Consider the following 24959-nt stretch of genomic DNA (forward strand, 5'->3'; position numbering starts at 1 on the left):
TGTTTGAACAATAATATAGATCTACAAATAAGTCAAAGGGTAAACATGCTTAAACGACTCCTTTTAGGAGTTGTCGTCTTTGAATGAAATTGTTTATCTCTTTTTTTGCATACTTTTTAAGGAATGTTTAGTTTGTTTGATAATGACATTGTTCAACAAAATATGATCTATACAGATTGATGTTTTCTATCGATATTTTTTTTGGTCAGATTGACCTTTTTTCTTGAATACTTCAATACATTTTCACACCAAGGGGTGTGGCTTCCATACATCTTGGTTGCACACTTTAATCAAATCTGTTATTTTAAGTCGATGTGGAAGTGTAAAAAAAAAATTAGTCAGTTAAAGAAATACGTCAGAGGAATTATATTTTCATAGATCACATTCATATTCCCATAGTTGCACCCTCACACCAGATTACTAGTACATGTATGTGAATATAATTATCTTTTTAGATTAGGAAAAAAAGGATTATAAAACTTTATCATATATATTTAGTACAAAATACAGCAATTTTATAATCCTGGTACTTTTGATAACTATTTACACCACTGGGTCGATGCCACTGCTGGTGGACGTTTCGTCCCCCAGGGTATCACCAGCCCAGTAGTCAGCACTTCGGGGTTGACATGAATATCAATTATGTGGTCATTTTTATAAATTTCCTGATACAAAACTTTGAATTTTTCGTAAAACTAAGGATTTTCTTGTCCCAGGAATAGATTACCTTAGCCGTATTTGGCACAACTTTTTGGAATTTTGAATCCTCAATACTCTTCAACTTTGTACTTGTTTGGCTTTATAACTATTTTGATATGAGCGTCACTGATGAGTCTTATGTAGACGAAACGCGCGTCTGGCGTACTAAATTATAATCCTGGTACTTTTGATAACTATTATAATATATCTAATAAAGGTTCTTTTTTTTCAGTCTGTATCACCTACTCGGTATCGCATACCTGGCGTGACGTCATAATAAGAATGACGTCAACGTTTGACCTTTGACGTCCAGTTGCTGCATTTTCAGGCTTAGGGAAAAAAATGATTTCTATTAAAAAAAAAAAGTCCTATCATTTCAACTAAAATCGATTTTTTTCCAAATAATTATAACCCAGTACCTTGACGAGCGATTTTTATATAAAATAGTACAATAAGATGTAGAAATATCTGAAGTTTTATTGTTTATTTGGTCATAATTCTCGTGAAGTTTGTTTCTGCACAAATGCATTTTTTTACAATTTTAATTTGGTTTTAAAAAATATATGATAAACAGAATAATACATGGCAAAATCCGTATCACACGCCGTATCACCCTCGACCAATATCATCCTTTGGGCCTAAGGCCCTCTAGCTGATATTGGTATCTCGGGTTGATACGGCATATGATACGGATTTTGCCATGTATTATTCTCTATGTATTAAAGTCTATGAACAATGAATTATTGATCATTTGACAGAACCTGGTCTGTCTTTTGAAAATGCACCTGTTTCCTAAGCAATATTGCCAATTAATTTCGTCTGGCTGTGAACACAGAAACCAATTCAATGCAGGTTTGGATGACGGGTGTTCTTCGTGAGTCCCTCTCATTTGCTTTAAGCGAATTGTCAAAGTCCAACCTCCAACTCAATATCCTTATTTCATTGTTATCAAGAACAATATTAGTGTGTTGCTATTTTGCTAATGCACACACTGGTTCTTAGTCTTGCGAAATTGCAATGAAGTGAATCCAACCTTTTCTGTAGTGTATACATTTAGCAAGTTTTACTATTCAAAGCTCCCCTTGTTCTGTAACATTTTTCAAGATAAATACCAAAATACTGCAGAATTGACTAAAACATTTCAGGGAGAATAACTCCCAATTATTGCGGATCTTTCTACATATGTCATATTGGCTTCTGAAGAGTTTAAGATATCGGCCAAACATGATTCTTCTAACAATAACTCCAAAACGGGTTGTAAGCTGGATATGGACCTTAACTTTAATAATAATAGTTTTCAAATATTTTTTCTAACTACCTGGATTTTTAAGGTATCTTTTTTTTCGAATATGTTCAACAACGGCGGGCACAGTTCTTGACTGACTCGACTAAAATAACACGAACTCTATATAAGATAACCTTAGGATCATTCAAACTTGGCTTATTATTACATGTGGAGCAGGATCTGCTTACCCTTCCAGTAGTGTTTTATGTTGTTTCTTGTGTACTATTATTTGTCTGTTTGTCTTTTTCATTTTAAGCCATGGCGTTGTCAGTTTGTTTTCGATTTATGAATTTGACTGTTCCTCTGGTATCTTTCGCCCCTCCTTGAATTAAATAGCTAAAGTTCTTTAAAAGTAAACAGACGAAGACCGGAAGGACGGAAGACTGTCGCAATGAGATGGCAACAGCTCAAATGACCTATTAAGCCTGTCAATCTGATAAGCATAACTATTTCAAAAGGTCTTACAAAATTGTTTCATTAATTTAAAAATCAACTAGGTGCCGAATCACTAGTTACCGGCCAAATACCATTGGGGATAAACAGTCCATCAGTACTGTGCACCATGTCGTAATAATGTTATCGTATTATCCCCACTTCAGTGCACAACATTGCTCAAATGTAACAATAGATAGCTTAACCTTAGAATTAGAGTTCCTCCACTATAGTTGTTCACAATCCAATGCAGTGTATACTGGTGTCACAACCCCATGGCCGGTAAACAATGCTTCAGTATTGGTATGAAAATGGGAATTTATTTTGAAATTTTCAATTAGAACAGTTCAATCTAACCTTTTTCTACATTTGACAATGCCTGTACCAAGTCAGGAATAGGACAGTTGTTGTCCATTCGTTTTATGTGTTTTATCATTTGATTTTACCATTTGATTAGGGAACTTTCCGTTTTGAATTTTCCACGGAGTTCATTTTTTTTTGTGATTTTACTTTTTTTATTTGCATATTTACATTTTTCTCCCTCGTGTAATGCCCTGACTGCTTACCTGACTATGGGATTCATTAAAAAGCTCTTCATTTTCTATAAGCTTTGGATTTTCTATTTTTTTTTCTTTGCCTCTAGCATCACTGAGAAGATATTCATTTGTCAAAATCCGCATTTGGTACAGACAAATTTTGTACCGTTTATATTATACGAGAGATGTTTGTGTTTTTAAGCAGTGCAATTGATTTCATTTCTTCTGTATTTCAATGCGATGTATGTACCTGGCTATTTGAATATAATTCAAATAGTATATTCACAAGGGACTACATCAGATCTGGATACTTAAAAATTCCAAAGATCTTTTAGAGTACATACAATCTAACTCTCTTTCATCTTGTAACAGTATTAAAACATTTGACTTTTCTACTCTTTACACAAGTATTCCACATTCCAAACTAAAAGACAAATTGAAAGAGTTGGTATTACTTTGCTTCATAAAAAAGAATGGCCAATGTAGATACAAGTATCTTGTCTTAGGGAGGGATAAATCATACTTTGTAAAGAATCACTCTGATTCAAACAAAAAATTCTTTGAAACCGATATTATCAAGATGCTTAATTTCTTGATTGACAACATATTTGTAACGTGTTTTTCAACAGACTGTCGGCATCCCAATGGGAACAAACTGTGCCCCTCTACTTGCCAACTCGTTTCTTTATTATTATGAGGCTGACTTCATGCAGGAATTTCTTAGAAAGAAAGATAAGAAGTTAGCAATATCCTTTAACTCTACTTTCCGCTATATAGATGATGTTCTTTCACTAAACAATTCAAAATTTGGTGACTATGTGGAACGCATCTATCCCATCAAATTAGAGATAAAGGATACTACAGATACAGTTAAGTCGGCTTCATATCTTGACTTACATCTAGAAATTGACAATGAGGGTCGGTTGAAAACAAAACTTTACGACAAAAGAGATGATTTCAGCTTTCCAATTGTGAACTTTCCATTTCTAAGTAGCAACATTCCAGCAGCACCTGCATACGGGGTATATATCTCCCAATTGATACGATATTCCCGTGCTTGCATTTCCTATCATGATTTTCTTGATAGAGGGTTACTGCTCACAAGGAAGCTATTAAACCAAGAGTTCCAAATGGTGAAGTTGAAATCATCCCTTCGTAAATTTTACGGACGACATCACGAGTTGGTTGACCGTTATGGAATAACCGTTTCACAAATGATATCGGATATGTTCCTTACGTCGTAACTACAACCCCCTTCCCTTTCATGAATGTGACCTACCGAATTAGACTATTTACCGGATTTGTAATCACATAAGCAACACGACGGGTGCCACATGTGGAGCAGGATCTGCTTACCCTTCCGGAGCACCTGAGATCACCCCTAGTTTTTTGTGGGGTTCGTGTTGTTTATTCTTTAGTTTTCTATGTTGTGTCATGTGTACTATTGTTTTTTTGTTTGTCTTTTTCATTTTTAGCCATGGCGTTGTCAGTTTGTTTTAGATTTATGAGTTTGACTGTCCCTTTGGTATCTTTCGTCCTTCTTTTAACAAAATTTCGTAGAATTTTCCGTAACATTGTTTAGTCTGTCTACGATAATTAAAAATCTTTAACTGGGGACAGTTCGAGAGGGACTATGGTTATTAAGTTATACAAAACGATTATAGTTTGCTGATTTACAGAGACAACATAAATCATATGAAAAGTAAAATAACAAAAATACCGAACTGTCAGGAAAATCCAAAACGGAAAGTCCCTTATCAAATAGTAAAATCAAAAGCTGTACCATACCAAACGAATGGAACACAACTGTCAAGTGACTTGGTACAGACATTTTCTTATGTAGAAATAGGTGGATTAAACCCGATTTAATAACTTGCTAAAACTCGATATCGCATATAATTCCATTTTATTGACTACATTGTGAAAGCAAAACAAACTGACATAATTTGTTAAACGTCATAAATTTGAAATTGAAAGGATTAAGATATTCTTTTTCTATTTGACTTTCAAAAAGTTTTATGCATGAATAATTATGAGGACAAAAAAGTCAGCAAGTATTGGTGTCATTTTATCAGTTTAATACCTAATGTCAATTTGAAAAACAATCTATACGACTGTCACTAAAGTGAGAGGCTTGACTAGCTATATAACAAGGTTTAATTAACCGTCTTGTACATCAGGAAATGCTTGTACCAAGTTATGTTTTTTACAGTTTTTTGTTTATTCTAAATTCTAAATAATATTAAAGATGTTCTTGTGAACAACCCTGATTTGTTTAATGATGTGTTTGAGATTTTGAAAAAGGACTTTTCAATTTGCATTTTCTTTGCAGTTCGGTAATTTTTATTACTTTACTTTTTAGAATATCAATCATACTCATAAATCTAGTTGATCAAGTCTTTTGAAAACCCCTAAAATTTTCAATAATCATATGGAGTCCACAACGAGTAACAAGATACAAAATGTCCAGACTTAACACATAAATAAACGATGAAAAATTAAAAAGAAATAAATGGGGAATATTTCCATAGGACAGATATGATACCCCGCTTGCATATAACGCTATTAAGGAATATAACTTAAGAACTGAAGAAGTGAAGCTACCAAATTGTGTACTTGATCTGAGTTATTTTTGGGAAATAAGCATTTATTTAAAGCAAACACAAAGTAGAAACAGAAACGAAAAATTCAGCAATTTGTCCACTTGTAAAAGGTCATAACTCTAAAAGGGTAAAAGTGACACCACTAAAATCCGATCTTGATATGTGTTTTGTGGTAATGAGTATTGTTTATCAGTTTCATAACAATTGGTTAAGGCAAACTAAATTTAGAAAACAGAAACCAACGGTTCAGCAATTTTTATGTTTAGAAAGGGGCATATCTCAAGAAATGTATAAGTGACCACAACAAATTTCGAACTTGATCTATATTAAGGGGCGATACGCAGTGTGTAAAATTCTCATAGCATTTGGTTAGGCAAACTTAAGTTAAGAGAACGGAAATGTCACCAATTTTGATGTTTTTATAGAGGCATAGCTCAAAATAAGCAAAAGTGACGCCACTCAATTTCGAGCTTGATCTGTATTGTGTGGTAATAAGCAGTGAGTATAAGTTTCATAACATTTGGTTGAGGCAAAATTAAGTTAGAGAACGGAAACCAAAAATTCTGTAATTTTAATGTTTATAAAGGGGCATAACTCAAGAACCGCAAAAGTGAAACCACCAAATTTCAAACTTGATCTGTATAATGTGGTAACAAGCATTGTGTATAAGTTCCAAAATATTTGATTGAGGCAAACGGAAACCAATTTTGGGACGTATGGACGGACGTACGGACAGACGGACAAGGGTAAAACTTAATGGCTCCTCCGCTACGGCTAGACAAACAATTAAAATGAATTTCGTGGGTAAGTATGTCATTGTTGACATGCAATTCCTGGCTTTGGACAAACACACAAGCTGAACAATATCAAGGTCGATCTACGTTTTCCGATTATATGACGCGTCATACCTTACTTGGATCGGGTTTTGAAGCTTATCTTGTAAAATAATTATACGCAGAGCAATATCTTTTTGTTTATTAAGATCAACAATTGGTAAACATTAAGCAACATGCATAAAATACAATTCAAATATATATATTCTTATCAGATAATTCAACATTACCTTCAAAAAGCACTGTTTGGGATTTCAACAATAAAGAGAGGAAATAAAATCCTTCAGCAATTTAAACATTTTAAAACTATAAAAAAGGAAAAGAAAAGTAGCAAAAATATGCATTTAACTCAAAAACATACAATGAACGTTGTTCATCAATAAAAAAACAGCGAAATTCAGAAAACCCAAACTATTTTGAAATTCATTTGACAAATAAGTATCAAAAATGTCCACTTTAAGGTAGATCATAATTTAATGTTTTTTAGACAGAATTTTCTTATAATTTGCCAAAATGAAGATTTTACTATTTTTTTGTCAAAAATATAATAAAAAGTATGGGTCACCGTGCTATTTTTCAAGCTATGAGTCGTTGAAAATTGCCTAGATTTGGTTAGTTTGTTCATGAAAAAACACATAAAGAGTGCATGAAAAAAATTCTATGAGATAGAATTTTGAAATAAATTGTGAGGAGATAGGTTTCATAATATCTTTTAAGAAAATAAAAAGAAAACATGGTGTCACCGAACTTGTTTTCTTGTCACAAGTAAAAATAAAAAAAATCCCTATTAGCCCAGTATAAATTTTGTACTAAAAGAGTTATCTCCCCTTAAATGGCTCATTTGAAAGAAATGATTTAAAAACCAAAAAAGTTGATATTTGTTAAAATATTTTGAATAATACAATGAATTAACAAGTTTTCTTTATATACATAAACAGTCTAACCATTAAATTGCAGATGTGTTTCCAAATTTGCTGATTTGTGTAAATAACTAGACCGATTTTGTACTGTGATTGTACAATTCAAGATGGCGGTATACTATGGATCTACCTTAAAACGCTGTAGATAAACTTATCAGACTTTACACATACATTGATAACTAATGAGCTATGCAGAATAGTAGAAGAGTGTTGATCTATCTTAAGATTAACCTATTTTCTGTTTTTTTTTTCTTTTAATACATAGGAAAAAATAGAAAATAATAACCACTTCCGTTGAATAAAAATTTTAAAAAATCTATAATTTCCCTGTTATGAAATATACCCCATCATAACTGGTATAAATACAATGAAAATTAAATCAATATCTAACACAAATATTCTAGCATCCAAATTCTAAAAAAGAAAAAAAGAAAAGTACTGGTACTGCATGAATGCCCTCTCGTGAACATTTTCAAACCAAAACAAAATTAGTCAAACTAAATTAAATTTAAAGTCGACATGCGAGTCATAAAAAAACGACGAGTACAGAGAAGTCCTATAAGGAACATATACTTTTGACAAAAGTCGGTCAACAAATATAAAACACTATAACTAGATCTGATTCATCATTATTCAATTATGTACCAAAAAAAACCCAGAATATTAAAATGACGAACAAAACGTCGGACAACTCGCTGAATTTTAGAAGGACGGAATGACGGGTTTAGGTCAAACTCTATTCCACGTTTAATGAGTGGTAAACATAACAAAACTAACCTTTACAGCGGAAAACTAACTTTAGATACACAATGTTTTGTTCGACAATGCTACAAAATGTAAATAAGAGAGTACATTACGTTACATGCGTGTAGAAAATACATGTCTGTGTCCCTGTTAAGTATGTTTATTAAGGAACAGTTTATTGAGCATCAGCTTCTGGATAGCTGTTTCAACTGAGTTTTGTTTTTTTTGAAGATTGGGTATATTTTTCCCCCGTAGTTCTTCCAGCATACTGTCTGGTATTCTTAGTCCCCTTTCAACTATAGTAGGGTCTATTCTTGGAGTTATCGATGTCGTTACTGCTGTTGACACGGAACAGGTACGAATATTAAACATTGAATAATCTTTTTCAGGACTCGAAGTTTCTTCGTCGACATCGATAGCATCAGGGTCAACACGAACAACAACCTGAGGTTTTCGTTTGCTTCTTTTCACATCCATGGACGTTGAGCAGTTGCCACTTTGCAATGATTTTTGCAGTAAAGGATGCGTCTCTGCAAGATCTTTAACAGTCTGAGTAACCAACGGAGATGCACTTGTTAAGTTTTGAGGACGAGTTGTCAACGCTGGAGACTTGGCGTATCCTTGAGCAGGTATTACAGTTTTGACCAACGTGTTTCCATTTTGGTGATTGTTTAGTTGGACCATTGGTTGGATTATGTACTGAGTTGCAGAGGAAGTGCGTATTGTTTTTTCACTAGAAGAAGGTGTAAATGCAGGAGTCACATTTTGAGGTCGATTTCCTTGCTCGATAAAAGGTTTTACAGTTGAAGTTGGCATTATATTTCCAGTAGATGTTCTTATGAAAATTGGTACAGGCAACGACCTAGTCAACTCCTTTTTTGAGTTTTGTGTTGAGATTTCAGCCATTTTGTTCATTTTTTTGGACTGAATGACATTCATTGCCGTGTCTTTACTTGCATTAATAGCATAAGTAGTAGGGGATTTTATATCTTTTTTGAAATCCCGCACCATAGTCTTATCGAACTGCACGGAAGACCAATTGCATGCAGAACTTGGTGCTGAATATTGGTGTTGCGAGGATTTAAATTGTGTTGAAGGTGTCTGAAATGAACAAACAGATTTCGTGTCTACCTCTTTACCAGCGGATGATACAGCAAGAGGCCTAAGTGGCCTTTGAGTAGTAATATGTTGAGATGATGTTTTACCAGTTTTGAGCTGAATATTTGCAGTCTTTGAATCATTGCTCACATTCCCTGTTTTAACAAATTTACCATCTGTTACCGTTTTCATTTGAATGTTATTATTTGTCATCCTGGGTATATTTTGCGGAAAAGTAGACATAATTGGAGGATTTGCTGTCGATCCGGTTATAGTCGTTTTAGCTTGACCAATCTTGTGAGATGCTATGTTCAAGAGAAGCTGACTTGCTGATGGAAGTTGATTGGCTGACGGTGCTGTTTGCATGTTTGGAACGGATTGTGTGGGTTGTGCCAACTGACCCAATAGTACAAGATTTTGTGTTGGAGTATTTTGACCTAACTGTAGATTAGTTAGATTAGAAAATTGTCCTAAGATTGTACTTATATCTAATCCTGGATTTAATATTTGGTTTTGTCCAATCGCTGTATTGATAATAGGCATTTGCGAGATTCCTTGTTGCATGATTGGTAATTGTCCGCCATTCAATCCAATGATAATTGGCTGAGTCTGGCTATTAAAAACACCTTGATTATTTATTTGTTGTTGATTCACTAGAAAACTCTGGTTAAGACTAGACTGAACAGGGTTACTTAATGCACTCTGGTTATGACCTTGAGACGAGCTTATTAAAATATTCTGTTTTTCGGTTTTGATGTGATTACTTAAAGCTTGTTGGAGACTGTTCTGCGGTTGGATGATCGGAATATTATGATTTACAAAATTTGTATTTGGATTGATTGATGCATTTTGGTTAGTTGTTACCTGTTGGTTTAAAGGAAAAAGTTGTTGTTGATTACCTATATTGCTGTTTGAGAAAAATCCTAAAACCTTATTGTGTTCATTGTTCCCTGGTGCTGTATTTTTTTGTCCTTCAACTGCAGATGATAATTGCAGGCGGCCGTCTGGTAACATATCAAACAAAACATTTTGCTGAACTCCGTTAATGTTCACTGGTAATATCAGCTTAGGTTGATTTGCCGGTTCAAAGTTGTTCACATTACCTTGGGATGATAAATTACCTGCATTTTGATGAGACGCATTGAGGGTGTTTGTTAATTGTAATGTTCCTTGGGAATTTACTGCATTTGGTATCATTATATTTTGCTTAGAACTACTAGAAACTTGTTGAGACACTTGAGATTTCAAATCACGATTCAATTGGTTTACGAACTGAGGTAATATATTTGTCATGTTAGTCTGAATACGACCTGATTTTCCTTTCCCAACATCATCGAGCAAACTTGGATTCGGAATTTGTAATTGACCTGACATACCTGGAGTGGATATGACTGAACCTCCGGTCTGAAAAGTCTTCGTCTTTGTATTTTCAATATTAAGATTCGTTTGAGTATCTGGTTTCGAAGGAACAGTCGTCTTACCTTCCAACAAAGGTAAGAAGAATTGTTTGCCATCAGATTGTGTGATAAGATGACCATGTAGCTCTTTGGGTTTTGACTGAGCGCTGTTTATTATGTTAGTCTGATTCTGAGAGGGCAGAGATACTAAAGTGATATTGTTGTTGTTTACTGGGTACCTCTGGCTAACGTTTGAATATAAACTGGTTGGAGCGCTAGCGTTCACATTTAATGCATCTATAGTTTTTGATTGACATTGGCTCTCTGATGATTCCACGTTCTGGTCTGCATTAGCTTGCATAACAAATTGTTTACCACCAATATTAAACATTTGAAATGCTGCTACAGTTTTAGTACTGTCAATTTCAAGAGTAGATTTGGTACAACTTTTAACAATTTTGTTTTCATTTAAACTATCAACATTTTTAGGATCATCGTGAATTTTTAACTCAGATTTCCTATCTTCCTCAGTATCTGCATTTTCGGCTGTATCATTAATATCACTTTCATCCAAAATTGACCTAAGTTTTTCAATGTAAGAAGCACGTTTTGCCTTCGGTGTCTTAGCAATTTTATCACATATGTCACGAAACGACTGTTCACTTACTGGGTTTTGCAAATCTTGAAAAACTTGTTGTTCCACGTTTTTCCTTGTTTCAAATTCGATGTCTGGTTCTTTCTTTATTTTTTTATGTAATAAAGGGTCGTCAATTTGTGGTTCGTTCTTGGTTGTATTGTCATGTGTTTTACCACTATATATAGTACTTGATATGTCATTTTTACTATCATCGTTTTTGTCCAACTTTTGTTCATTGTGTTGTCTTTTCGGTGTTCTTACACGAAGTCGTTTTTTTAAATTACCTTTTATCAAACTCGTACTAGGTATTATACTATCAAGAGCGAATTTTCCATGTTCTGTGTCATTTTCAAAAAAATCATGATATATCTTTACACTTGATTTGGAGTTTTTGACTTTTCCAGTTCCTTCTAAATTTCCTACATTGTAAATTTCAGTATTTCGATAATTTGTCTGATCATGTGTGGTTTCCACTGTACGTAATTTATTCAAATGCGGATTTTGGTTAGTTTCTGAATTAGTCAGTTCATGTTTTCTTTTCCTTGTCAAACGTCTATTGTCAACAATAACATTTAATTCCTCACACTGTCTATCTCCCCTCTTTTTAAAGCAGATCGAAGAACAATGTTTATGATTTTTCATCCATTTTCTATAAGAGACATATTGTTTGGTGCTAAGGTCTATTTTTTCAAGATTTACAGCACAATACTTTTCAGTTAAAGAATTAAAATTTTCTATGTCTTTTGTACAATCAGATGTACTCCCAGATGAATGTTTATCCTGAATATTCAACGAAAACACTGAATCTATCCGTATATTCATTTCGCTCATTATTACGACCTGCAATTGATAATTGTAAAGAAATTATTCTAATGCAAACGTGTGATTTAATATACTGCTACCTTCAAAGATCCTTATCTTTCGTGGGTAAATTGTGATGGGGTGTAAAAAGAAGGGGGATAAATGTTTGCCGTTACAGTTCAATTCAATCAGATATACCTTTCTCTTAACGTTTCAACTGTTTACAATGATATAAATGGACATAAATCAAGAACAGTAAAAGCGACGCTGCCAAAATTCGTACTTGATCTAAGTTTTGTGATAATACGCATATTGTATTACATTTTGTTGTTGCTAAATTAAAAGTAAGAGAACGGAAAAAAATTAGCAATTTTTCCATTTGTAAAGGGCATAACTATAGAACAGTAAAAGTGACGCCAACAAAATTCAAAATCTGTGTATAGTGGTAATAAGTATTGAGGAAAAGATTCATAACATTTATTTGATTCACTTGTAAGAGAAAGGAAACCAAAAAAAAAAAAAAAAAAAAATGTGGACGGACAGGGTAAATCTAAATGCCCCCTCCACTACGAAGGGGGCATAAAAATAGTTAATGGAGGATTTTTTTTACAAAATTGCAGGATAAATTTACACTTTCGTGGACATTTATACAAGTTTGCACTTTATAACAGTCACACGACAGTGGTCGACTGTGGAGCAGGATCTGCTATCCCTTGCGTAGTACATGAAAGCACCACGGTTTTTGATTGGGTTCATTTTGCTCAGTCTTTAATAAGTTTTCTTTGTTGTGTGTTGTTGGTCTTTTGTTAGTTTGTCGTTTTTTGTCATGGCGTTGTCAATTATTAGTTTGAATGTCCATTTGGTATCTTTTTTATCTTTTTTTCCAACTTACGTCGTACATTAGAAGATATACTTGCAATGCTTATACTTGTATTAACAAGAATGTGTCCCCAGTACACGGATGCCCCACTCGCACTATCCTTTTCTATATTCAGTGGACTGTGAAATTGGGGTCAAAACTCTTATTTGGCATTAAAATAATAAAGATCATATCATAAGGAACATGTTTCAAGTTGATTGGACTTCAACTTCATCAAACACTACCTTGACCAAAAACTTTAACCTGAAGCGGGACGAACGGACGGACGAACGAACAGACAGACGAACGGACGTACAGACCAGAAAACATAATGCCCCTCTACTATCGTAGGTGGGGCATAAAAATGGGTTGATGCAATGGTGTCAACCGATTGATGTTTTTAAAAGTATTATATATATTATACATCTTATTTTCACTGTTGACTGGCAGTATCAATGGTAAAGATCGAAGGTTACTGTTGTACAGTCAGGGCATGTTTACTCTTTCATGACACAAGTATTGACATACAAATTGGTGAGGGTGTTAATCCGTAGATCGTTTAACGTTTTATTTGTTTTGTTTTTGTTCTTATATTTATCTATGTCTGAATAAGTTTTATTTATGCAAAAAACAAACCTACAAAAATATATATTTTGGTGAATGTGTTTCATATTATTTCAGATACCATGTGTTTCATGAGCTGATGAGTAAACCACGCCATATTCTGAATCCTGTTGATTTGGTGCCAACGTCAAACGGATTTCCTTTTCAACTATTATTACACACTGGTTTTACTAATATGTGCTTTAGTACGGAAAATGAGACTGTTGAATAGTCTTGTTACATCAAATAATCATGTTTACATTGTATCTTCCTTCCAATGGGAACATTTAATATAATTCGTAAACACATGGTTGAGAACGTTGTTGTGTATGCTTTTCGAAAAGAATCGATTCGGCAATTTTTATCTGGGTTTTGATAATTTAAAAGGTGTTCTGTGACAAGTTCGATACCAGCTTTCAAAGACCTCCGTGTTTCAGAAAACCATATAAGTGCAAATAAATAAATCTACAAATAAATAACCATACCTGATTAACTCCAAAACGTTCCTATGTGGTCATTTGCGTTTATTCCTGATTGATTCTTGTGACGATCCAGTCCGGTACACGGCAGACGTTCTGAAAATTAAAATATGATATAATTCATAAGGCGGATAATCTAAAAATAATATTAATAGATAGACAAAAGCATAGACAATACGAAAATCCGAATCCTTAATACAAAACTACATTCGCCATATCCAAGAACGCCAAGAATTTACGACTTAATCAAGTTATTGTCCAGAAACAACAAAAACTGATTATTAAACAGTGTGAGTCATGACTACCCATAATCCTCTTTTAAAGACTGTCGTCTTGTGATGAAATTTACTGTCCTGAACCATAAAAAATACTTGTCCTCCTATTGTGATTTGGTACCTTGTGCTAAAATTTCATACAAATCCATACATTAATACTGATTACTCAAGTTAATTTCTGCGAACCTATTTATTGTCTATAAACCAGTAAAAAAAACCGATAGACTGAAGTGTATACTACCAATGTTTTTCGATTACCCCCATGAATTTGTTGACCGATCGATTTGTCGGTGTCTTAAGTCATTCACAATATTGTTTTTTTTTTCACATTCTAAGATCTTCAGAAACAAACTAAGTCGTCTGCTCTGCGATTTTGTCCTTTGTGACAGCCTGACTGGTTGTGAGTTTGAATGATGCACGAATTGCAAGAGACGTTTACCTTGTCGCCACATCCGGTCTTGCTTTTGGAGGTCATGCGAATTGCAGACAATGTGTTGAAAAAAACATCTAAATTCAACCAATATGTTCATTAATAAAAAAAAAAAAAAAACTCCAGCAACTGATCACTTGTTTCTTGTGTAGCATGATTTACTTTTTCGATCACTATTAACAAAATATGCTGTACGTTTTCCTACAGCAGAACATTTTAAGCGTATTCTACTATTTTCCCATTGAAAGGCACTGTGGATTCGTTCTTTAATATGCTTTTTTCCCTGAAGTCTTTTAAGAGTTTGTTTTTAAATCATTACGCTATCAAACAGCTTAACAATATATTTTCGACTTATTTTCACTGCGGACATAATTTTCGTCAATCTAACAGACATATTTTTCGTAGAATATTCAGATGAGCCGACAGTGTACCGTTTTTTTTAATGCGACTATGTGGAGCTTATATATTCAGTTAAGGCCTTAGACAAAATGTTAGATTGCTGTTCAATTATGTCAATGTAATGTTCATTCAAGCCATGATGAAGGACTTACGATTTGCAACAATCTCATCCTATGTGAGATTACCTGAATGCTCATTTTCCCTTATGCTTTTGCAAGACACTCGTAGTAGTTAGATTAACATACAAACACAATATTATTTGGTTCCAACTGATGTGTCACTTTTTGGAAAATGGTCATGTTGAATTATGTTTAGATGAAACAATATGAAATAACATGGCTAGACGGGCGGAAAATATATGGCGAGTGGGAACAGTCAAACTTCAGAGTTTTGTTTATGTATTCTTCTAAATCAAGGTCCTGCAATGCTTGCTTATAGTTAAATACTGTAGGTGCAATGGTTGTGGTGTAACTGTAGAAAAACAATAGGAACATACTGATTTTGAAAAGAGAGTGGAATTTTAGATGTTACCTCTTTGTGATGAAGAACGTCAATGATGTCGATAGAAAAGATTTAGTCATTCTGGCTAACAACTTTTTGGAGTTTTGGATCCTCAATGCTCTTCAACTTTGTACTTGTTTGGCTTCATAAATATTTCGAAATAAGCGTCACTGATGAGTCTTATGTAGACGAAACGCGCGTCTGGGGTACTAAATTATAATCCTTGTACCTTTGATAACTATTTTTATTTATTTTAAACATATTTATTTATAATGGATTGGGAAACAAGTTTTGCAACTTATATTAATCCCTTTCCACTTTGCGGGTGCTAGTGCTGCCTTGTAGCGGCATTAGCCTACTCTTTTTCGAAATCTACAAGGGTGTCTTTAACGTGCAAGAGATATGGCTCTCTCTTAACACGGGTCAGCCATTTATCGTCCCTTTCCGACGGACTATCATCGTTTCCTCAAGACCATACTCGCAGATGGTGTCAAGGGAGAGCTATATTTATCATGTAATGGTTCCAATCTTTCAAAAAGATGAAATAAAGCTACATCATAAATGATACTAACCCGTCTTTATATTGGAAAAAAATGATTTATGCATTCCTTGTCAAGTGCGTAATCTCTCAACATGTAAGAAAATTAAAGGGCAGTTAATAAGATTGTTATTATGAAATGTAACCCTAGCGGATATGGAGGATGTGAAAGTAGGCCATCAAAGCTCCAAGAGGGCGATATAGATTTTGAAGACGTTTTTTACATTCGTCCAATGGTAATTTTCCCCCATGACAAGTGGGTCTTAAATGAGTCTTGAATACGCTCGTTATATTTACATCACTGCAGGCCGGACTTGACAAAACTTTTAACCTAATAATAGTTATCAAAGGTACTAGGATTATAATTTAAATACGCCAGATGCGCGTTTCGTCTACATAAGACTCATCAGTGACGATCAGATCAAAAAAATAAGGTGAGTTTTCAATACAAGGTAGCGAAGATACAAAAAAAAACCCAGACCAATACCTTATATCAAACCAACTAAAATATCAGCAATAGCAAGACATCAATAGATGCAAACTATGAAAGACCATATTCAATTGGACACTTTAATTTAGTGGTCACAGAAATAAAATTGGTCAAAGACAAAAGAACAAGTTACCAGAATTTTGAACAAACAAAAAACCTTAACAACTCAAACAACAATGAATTGGAAAACTGAGAAATGTTTTTTCAACCCATGGATTCTTGAAAGATTGGAAACAGACAATGAAAAATCATTTGACTTTTAGCTCAAATTTATTTCCAACTTTTCAATTGAAACGAGATTTGATCACCTGAAGATAACACAAGATAATCCGAGGGAATATGGCAAAGCAGAGATTTTTAATAACTTGCGATTACTAAACAAAACGGAAAAAAACCGCTCATATGAAAGAAATCACAGTGACGATGCGATTCAGGTACTAGTATGTTAATGAGATATAGATCAACACCAAACCCAGCAACAGTATTCACACCGTATGAAGTATTTGTGAACTGAGAGGTGAGGACTAACGTAAATTAGTATATGTACGGAACAGCGAAACATGAAGAAGGTTCCTATGACAGAGAGATGAGAAATACAATCACCGTTTTTAAAATAAACATTCATATAAAAAGGAAAACATTAATTTAAATTCAGGGAATGTGTCTTATTCAAGCAAGAAAAGGGCATTAAATGGTCAACTGCACATGAACATAATGTATATCATATACAACATGTTCAAAATATCAGGTCAGACTCTTTACACTTCAAACCCTCAAATAGCATTGACATTCCAAGCTCAAATGGTAATTGGTAAGAAAGCATTCTGATGCACACATTACTAGATGGAGATAAACCCATGGTAGCACCAGGACGATTAGATATCTTTCCGAACCATGAGAGTACAAAGAAAGGATGTATGAAACAGTAGAGCACGAGACAGAAATATAAATGAGTGAACTATCATATTAAGATGATAGAGAGCCATCCAAATGTCATTAGATATGATTGAGAGACATCCATAATCTAGTCGGCATGGCGTTCAAAAATACAAACTAATGATAGACACTATATGACTGATACGTGGGAACCATTGGAGCAGAAACTTTAGAACTTCAACAAATGGAGAAGGACGAATTACGTAGTATGAAATGGTTTTGACAGCTTTTAAGCACTAGATCAAGCCTCTATTAGTATTCACATTAAACCAACTAACAGACAAAAGTTGTATGACATAAAGAAACAAGATATTCAAAATTAGTTTAGGAACAACAAAAATATGGCATGAAATTTAGGTTATAGGGAGATATTGCAAGACGTCTAGAGGACAGAGAAATTAACGAGATTATAAAACTATGGAAATATGCCGCTGAAACAACTAAATTGTCTGCTGGATAAAGTGCTGAGAGAATGCACGCAACTTCTTTGGGATGAAAAGGGCAAACAGAACAATTTGTTAGATGTTTTTGAAATTCAAAAATTCAACAGAAGATAGACCTTTATTTGTTAATCAATTTAACTCAGGTCAGATTTGCTCTAATTGGTTTAGTTTTTGATGTATAATCGAAAATCTACATTTCCCTCATGTGTTTTATTTTTTCCATGTCGGTCATCTTTTAGACAAAAGCTTCATACTAGATATCCCAAGAAGTTCATTGAAGGACCATTCAGCTCAATTTTGCTTGAAACTGGTGCAGGTGTTTAAAATATAAGATCTTTAAAAAAGTTAACACCGGAAGACGACAGACGGACGAAAGATGCAAAGGAGTCGCAAATCTTCAAATGGCTTTTTAGCTGTAAAGACCAGTTTCAGAAAAAGGTAAAATTTGTCTTTTTATGGCAATAACTGCTATAAGAAGATGTCTGAGTTTTGATGTCAATGGACACCATCTCATAATGCTGATTCTGATTATTTCTGCATCTGTCATATTTTCTCTGTCTATTATAATTTTAAAACAAAAGAAAAAGACTTTATCCATGTCCTTTTTTATTTCAATCATTAATTTTATATATAAAAAAAGAATGGCCAACGAAGAAAAAGTATCTTGTCTTAGGGAGGGATAAATTCTACTTTGTAAAGAATCATTCTGATTCAAACAAAAAATTCTGACAATATCAAGGTGCTTTATTTCTTGATTGACAACATATTTGTTACGTTTGGAGGACGTGTTTTTCAACAAACTATCGCATTACCTTGGGAACCGATTATTTCCCTCTTCTTGTCGACTTGTTCCTTTATTCTTATGAGGCTGGCTTAAAACAGAAACTTCTTAGAAAAACAAAAGAAGTTAGCAATATACTTTAACTTTACTTTTCACTATATCAAATGTATATAGCTGATGTTCTCCGATTAGATAATCCAAAATTTGGTGACCATGCTGAACGCATCTATCCAATCGAACTAGAGATAATGAATACAACAGATATAGTTAATTTAAGTCTTCATTATATCTTGATTTACATCTAGAAATTGACAATGAAGGTCGGTTGAAAACCAAACATTACGACAATACATTCCAGCAGCGCCTGCATACAGAGTATATATCTCCCAATTGATAAGATATTCCCTGGCTTGTATTTCCTATCATGATTTCCTTGATAGTGGTGTGCTGCTCACCAAGAAGCTATTAAACCAAAAGTTCCAAATGGTGAAGGTGAAATCATCCCTTTGTAAATGTTACGGACGCCATCACGAGCTAGTTGATCGTTATTAAATATCCGTTTCACAGATGACTTATCGGATATGTTCCTTATGTCGTAACTACAATCCCATTCCCTTTTCACGAATGTGACCTACCGAATAAGACCATTTACCGGGTTCATTATGACATGAGCAGCAGGACGGGTGCCATATGTGGAGCAGGATCTGCTTACCCTTCCGGAGCACCTGAGATCATCCCAAGTTTTTTTGGGGGGTCTTGTTGCTTGGTCTTTAGTTGTCTATGATGTGTCGTGTGTACCACTATTTGTCTATTTGTCTTTTTCTTTTTTTAGACATGGCCATGATGGCGTTGTCAGTTTATTTTCGTTATATGAGTTTGGATGTCTCTTTAATATCTTTGGCCCCTCTTTTATAGAAAAATATTGACATAATACTTCGATAATTAGCTGTCAGATAAGTTCAATTTTTACATAACAAGCTAAAAACAATATCGTAAATGTATTATTGGCTATTAAGTCAATATTCCAACACAGTTGAACCTGTAATGATAAATCATGCAATCTTTCATTTGGCCCTGTTACGTATACATGCTAGCCATGTAGTTCGGATATCAAAGGCAAGGAAACTGAAACAAGACAGCCACCAGGAAAAAATATAATAGCTGGTCCCAAAAAATATACAAATATACAGGTCAAAACCAGGATTTACATTTTAAAATCTAAATTAAGGCAACAGTAGCATACCACTGTTCAATAGTCATAAATCGGTGAAGCGAAAACAAATCCAGGTCACAAACCAAAACCGAGGAAAACAACAGAATTACAGAAACACTGAACTGCTACAAAAACAAACGCCAGCATAAATGTAAAAGAGGGACGAAAGATACCAAAGGGACAGTCAAACTTATAAATCTAAAACAAACTGACAACGCCATGGCTAAAAATGAAAAAGACAAACAAACAGCACACACGACACAACATAGAAAACTTAAGAATAAACAACACGAACCCCACCAAAAAACTAGGGGTGATCTCAGGTGCTCCAGAAGGGTAAGCAGATCCTGCTCCACATGCAGCACCCGCCGTGTTGCTTATGTGATAACAAATCCGGTAAATAGTCTAATTCGGTAGGTCACATTCATGAAAGGGAAGGGGATTGTAGTTACGACGTAAGGAACATATCCGATATCATTTGTGAAACGGTTATTCCATAACGGTCAACCAACTCGTGATGGCGTCCGTAAAATTTACGAAGGGATGATTTCAACTTCACCATTTGGAACTCTTGGTTTAATAGCTTCCTTGTGAGCAGCAACCCTCTATCAAGAAAATCATGATAGGAAATGCAAGCACGGGAATTTCGTATCAATTGGGAGATATATACCCCGTATGCAGGTGCTGCTGGAATGTTGCTACTAAGAAATGGAAAGTTCACAATTGGAAAGCTGAAATCATCTCTTTTGTCGTAAAGTTTTGTTTTCAACCGACCCTCATTGTCAATTTCTAGATGTAAGTCAAGATATGAGGCCGACTTAACTGTATCTGTAGTATCCTTTATCTCTAGCTCGATTGGATAGATGTGTCCCACATAGTCACCAAATTTTGAATTGTTTAGTGAAAGAACATCATCTATATAGCGAAAAGTAGAGTTAATGGATATTGCTAACTTCTTATCTTTCTTCCTAAGAAGTTCCTGCATGAAGTCAGTCTCGTAATAATAAAGAAACAAGTCGGCAAGTAGAGGGGCACAGTTTGTTCCCATTGAAATGCCGACAGTCTGTTGAAAAACACGTCCTCCGAACGTAACAAATATGTTGTCAATCAAGAAATCAAGCATCTTGATAATATCAGTTTCAGAGAATTTTTTGTTCGAATCAGAGTGATCCTTTACAAAGTAGGATTTATCCCTCCCTAAGACAAGATAATTGTATCTACGTTGGCCATTCTTTTTTACGAAGCAAAGCAATACCAACTCTTTCAATTTGTCTTTTAGTTTGGAATGTGGAAAACTAGTGTACAGAGTACAAAAAGTCAAATGTTTTAATATTGTTACAAAATGAAAGAGAGTTAGATTGTATGTACTCTAAAAGATCTTTGGAATTTTTAAGTATCCACATCTGATTCACGCCCCCTCTAGAATAGGCAGTTTCACAATAACTTTGAAGCCCGTCTTTGATTGCTGATAAAATAGATGTTAATAATTTAGAAAGAGGTTTCGTGGAGCACTTGGAAGACCCAGCAATATACCGTTGTTAGTAAGGACACTTATGTAGTTTAGGTATCCAATACAGTGATGGTGAAATCAAACAGACCTACATAATTGCACGTGTATAACGTTGTCTTCATACTTATAGCTATATCAATATCAGGTCGTAAGATCGTCGGCAGTCACCGTCAGTGGTAACATTTCATTTCGTCTTAAAAAGACACGAGATACTTATACATTATAACGAGTTCATGTATTGTTAAGGGTGCATTAGTTGTCACGTTCACCTATTTTGACTCATATTCTCATATTTGATTTATAACACTAAAACTTATATATATCCAATTCATAAAAGTATAAAGTAAACAATTTACAATGTATGGACTCGACAAAATGTTTCAAAATTTCATGTGTATTTTTGTCGAGAGAACATCTAATTATTCCTCGATAGGACCCCCGAAGACTGCCGACTGCCATAGATACAAAGTTCTACATACATATAAACAGATAGCTTCCACGTGCAATTAGATTTTTTTCTAGGTCTGTTTGATTACAAATTGTAGATTTAAAAGTATGAGTTTATCGTCATTTGTAGGTGTAGAAAATTGATTCCTTGGTGGATCCGATCATCGAGTCAGACAGTCATATGCTTCATCCTTTTAAATTGTTAATGACATTATATTTCTTTCAATGGTCCATTTGCCAATTGCCGATTTGATTCTGTTATTACACACCTTTTAAGCAAATTACTTCCCTTTGTCAATCGTCGACTGGTTCCATACCGGACAAAATTGGCATTTTCCAATGCAAAGCATGATGAATTGAAAGTGAAGTATCGTCGGTTTCACTAATTTTTCATTAAAAATAATTTCTGATGTCAAAAGTATTTAGCTGAATAACAAATTAATGTAATTATAAGATTTAAAAATCTTTAAAATTACTCACATTACGCACAGGTAAATTTGCTCTTTCTGCTGGCTCTCCATTGTAAATAAAAATTCATGTCCCTCATAAGGGAGACAACTAAAAAAGGGATCTCCAATTACAGTTTCAATTACGGGAATTGGCAAGTAGCCTATTGCTGAATGAATACGTAACCCATCTCCAGCTATAATGGGTTAAATTGAAGGTCGTATAAATAAGGATTCACCAGGTCGAATTATTCACTTGCGAGTGAATTGTTCATCAGCGATGCTTATTTGCTTATTTTTGGCAAAATTTAAGGAAAATGTCTGCTAAATCATTATATCACTATATCTTGTTCAGTAATGATTGAAGAAAAAAAATAATCACATTTATTTTTTTATATCTCGTACATCATTGTACATGTCGTAGCTAATGCCCTAGCTATTAATTGTTTCTTTGTTTGTTTTTGTAATTTGAATATGTATACGTTTTAGTATACATTAGATCAAATATGAAAATGTGTATCAAATCTGTTATCATGGATTTAACAGCTAATTAATAAAAAAAAAAAAAAAATCGGGAACATTTTCCCGATATTTTCATTGTACTAATGAACTCAAAATCATTCAATTTTTTTTTGTCGCGTTTTTGAATTTCCGGATTTGCGCAGAAATCTACAATGTACTTCCTTTTTCCGGTCTCGTTTGTATGAAACTTTGAGTAAAAATATATATATTTATTAGTATAGTATAAAATAGGAAGGAACACAATTCCAATTTCATTTTTAATAATTCCTTGATATGAAAAAAAAAAACGTTACCTGATGAAAGCGTTTCTTTGTTAACATTGCATATGACGTCATAACTTAAATAACGTCACAACTAAAATCCCTAACAACAGAACCAAAATCGGAAACGTTACCGTATTTCCGTTTCTTTTTTTTTTTTAACAAATATTTAGTTACAAAAAAATAATTCATACAGACTTCGTCCCCATTTACAGGTAATGCCTGCCTCATATTATGTGGACGAAGTCCCCAATAACAGTACAAAATTCAATAAAAAAAATAAAAAAAAAAAAATCGGGAAAATTTTCCAGATATTTTCATTGTACTACTGAACTCAAAATCGTTCAATTTTTTTTTGTCGCGTTTTGAATTTCCGGATCTGCACAGAAATCTACTTCCGTTTACGATCTTGTTTGCATGAGACTTTGAATAAAATGTATATTTATCAGGCTAAGAAAGGAACTCAATACTAATTCATTTTTTAAATTATTTGTTATTAAAAAAAAAAAAACGTTTCCTGATGACAGCGTTTCTTTGTTTACATTGAATATGACGTCATAACTTAAATAACGTCACAACTAAAATCCCTAACAACAGAACCAAAATCGGAAACGTTACGTTCTTTGTTTACATTGAATATGACGTCATCACGTCACAACTAAATCCCTAACAACAGAACCAAAATCGGAAACGTTACGGTATTTCCGTTTCTCTTTTTAACATGTTTGATTTATAAAAAGATCATACAGACTTCGTCCCCATTCACAGGTTATGCCTGCCTCATATTAACTATAATATATATATATAGAGAAAGCAAAAAAAAAAAAAAAAAACGCCCCATAAAATATGGTTATCATGGAAAATATTTGGTTTTATAACTTTTTCTGTCAAAAAATATTGAAGTAAACACACAACACGTGATAGTTTGCTCTGATAATTTTCTAAAAAGGTTCTTTTTCTAAGCTTTTTCTAAATAAACTTACTTTTCTACCTCATGACGTCACCGATTTATTTACGTCATAGTAAGAGCGTTTAACTACTCTTATGTAAATTATCACGTGCACTCTCTCCAAAAACATCTATCCTGACTTATTTGTTTTTAAATATGAATGATAAATTATGCAGTCAAATATTTCTTCTGTTGAAATATATTTGTATCAATTCGTGTCGTTGTCTTATCGATTTCTTTTGTACCTTTTTAAATCCACGTCGGAAACGGTTGTAAATTTCAATGATTAAGCTTTCAAGCAATGAATGCCAAGACACGCCCATCATTATTATTCATATCGATACAAAGATGGTGTCAGTAAAACATATCATAATGGCGGCTATATCCAATCATATAAGTATATGGAACCAACTTAAACGATTGGCTACTTTTAAATTGTCATACTTTAACAACTAATAGAGGGAAATACGTCGTCTGCTTTATACACAAAAATAAGAAACTTACCGTTATGTCAGATTTGTTACAGACTTCTTGTAGGCAATATCAGACAATATTTATAACTATAAATAGGTCAAGGCGTAATGAATCACGAGGGTCATGTAAAATTATTTTCAACCAATCAGACTGTTGACAGATGTCTCCGCCTATCGAATCAAATGTCACAACGTCATGCGAACGCTTTTACTTGGAATACGAACTACCTGTAACTGACTTTTACAATAACTTACAAAAATTTAATAGTTTTTTATGCTGAACCATTCAATGCGTCTAGAATGATGTCATATTGAGATGCAATTTTATGCTGTAATTTTATGAAAGATACAAATGAATTTGATTTGCCCAAATTGCACCTCATACAGCAATAGCTTTACGGAAATCTCCGATAATGACCG

At 33.8% G+C, this 24959-nt stretch overlaps 1 long non-coding RNA gene across 1 annotated transcript; it reads right to left on the bottom strand.

Annotated features, from left to right (window-relative positions):
* Nucleotides 1-6515: 6515 nt before the first annotated feature.
* LOC143063489 (uncharacterized) lies at nucleotides 6516-24721 on the bottom strand. The gene is made up of 3 exons (XR_012975012.1): nucleotides 24571-24721; nucleotides 13933-14022; nucleotides 6516-12024 (listed from the first exon to the last, which is right to left on the bottom strand). It is a non-coding gene; the product is annotated as an uncharacterized LOC143063489 (long non-coding RNA).
* Between the last annotated feature and the right edge of the window lie 238 nt (nucleotides 24722-24959).

Source organism: Mytilus galloprovincialis, chromosome 2, assembly GCF_965363235.1.
Source record: "Mytilus galloprovincialis chromosome 2, xbMytGall1.hap1.1, whole genome shotgun sequence".
Lineage (NCBI taxonomy): Eukaryota > Metazoa > Mollusca > Bivalvia > Mytilida > Mytilidae > Mytilus > Mytilus galloprovincialis.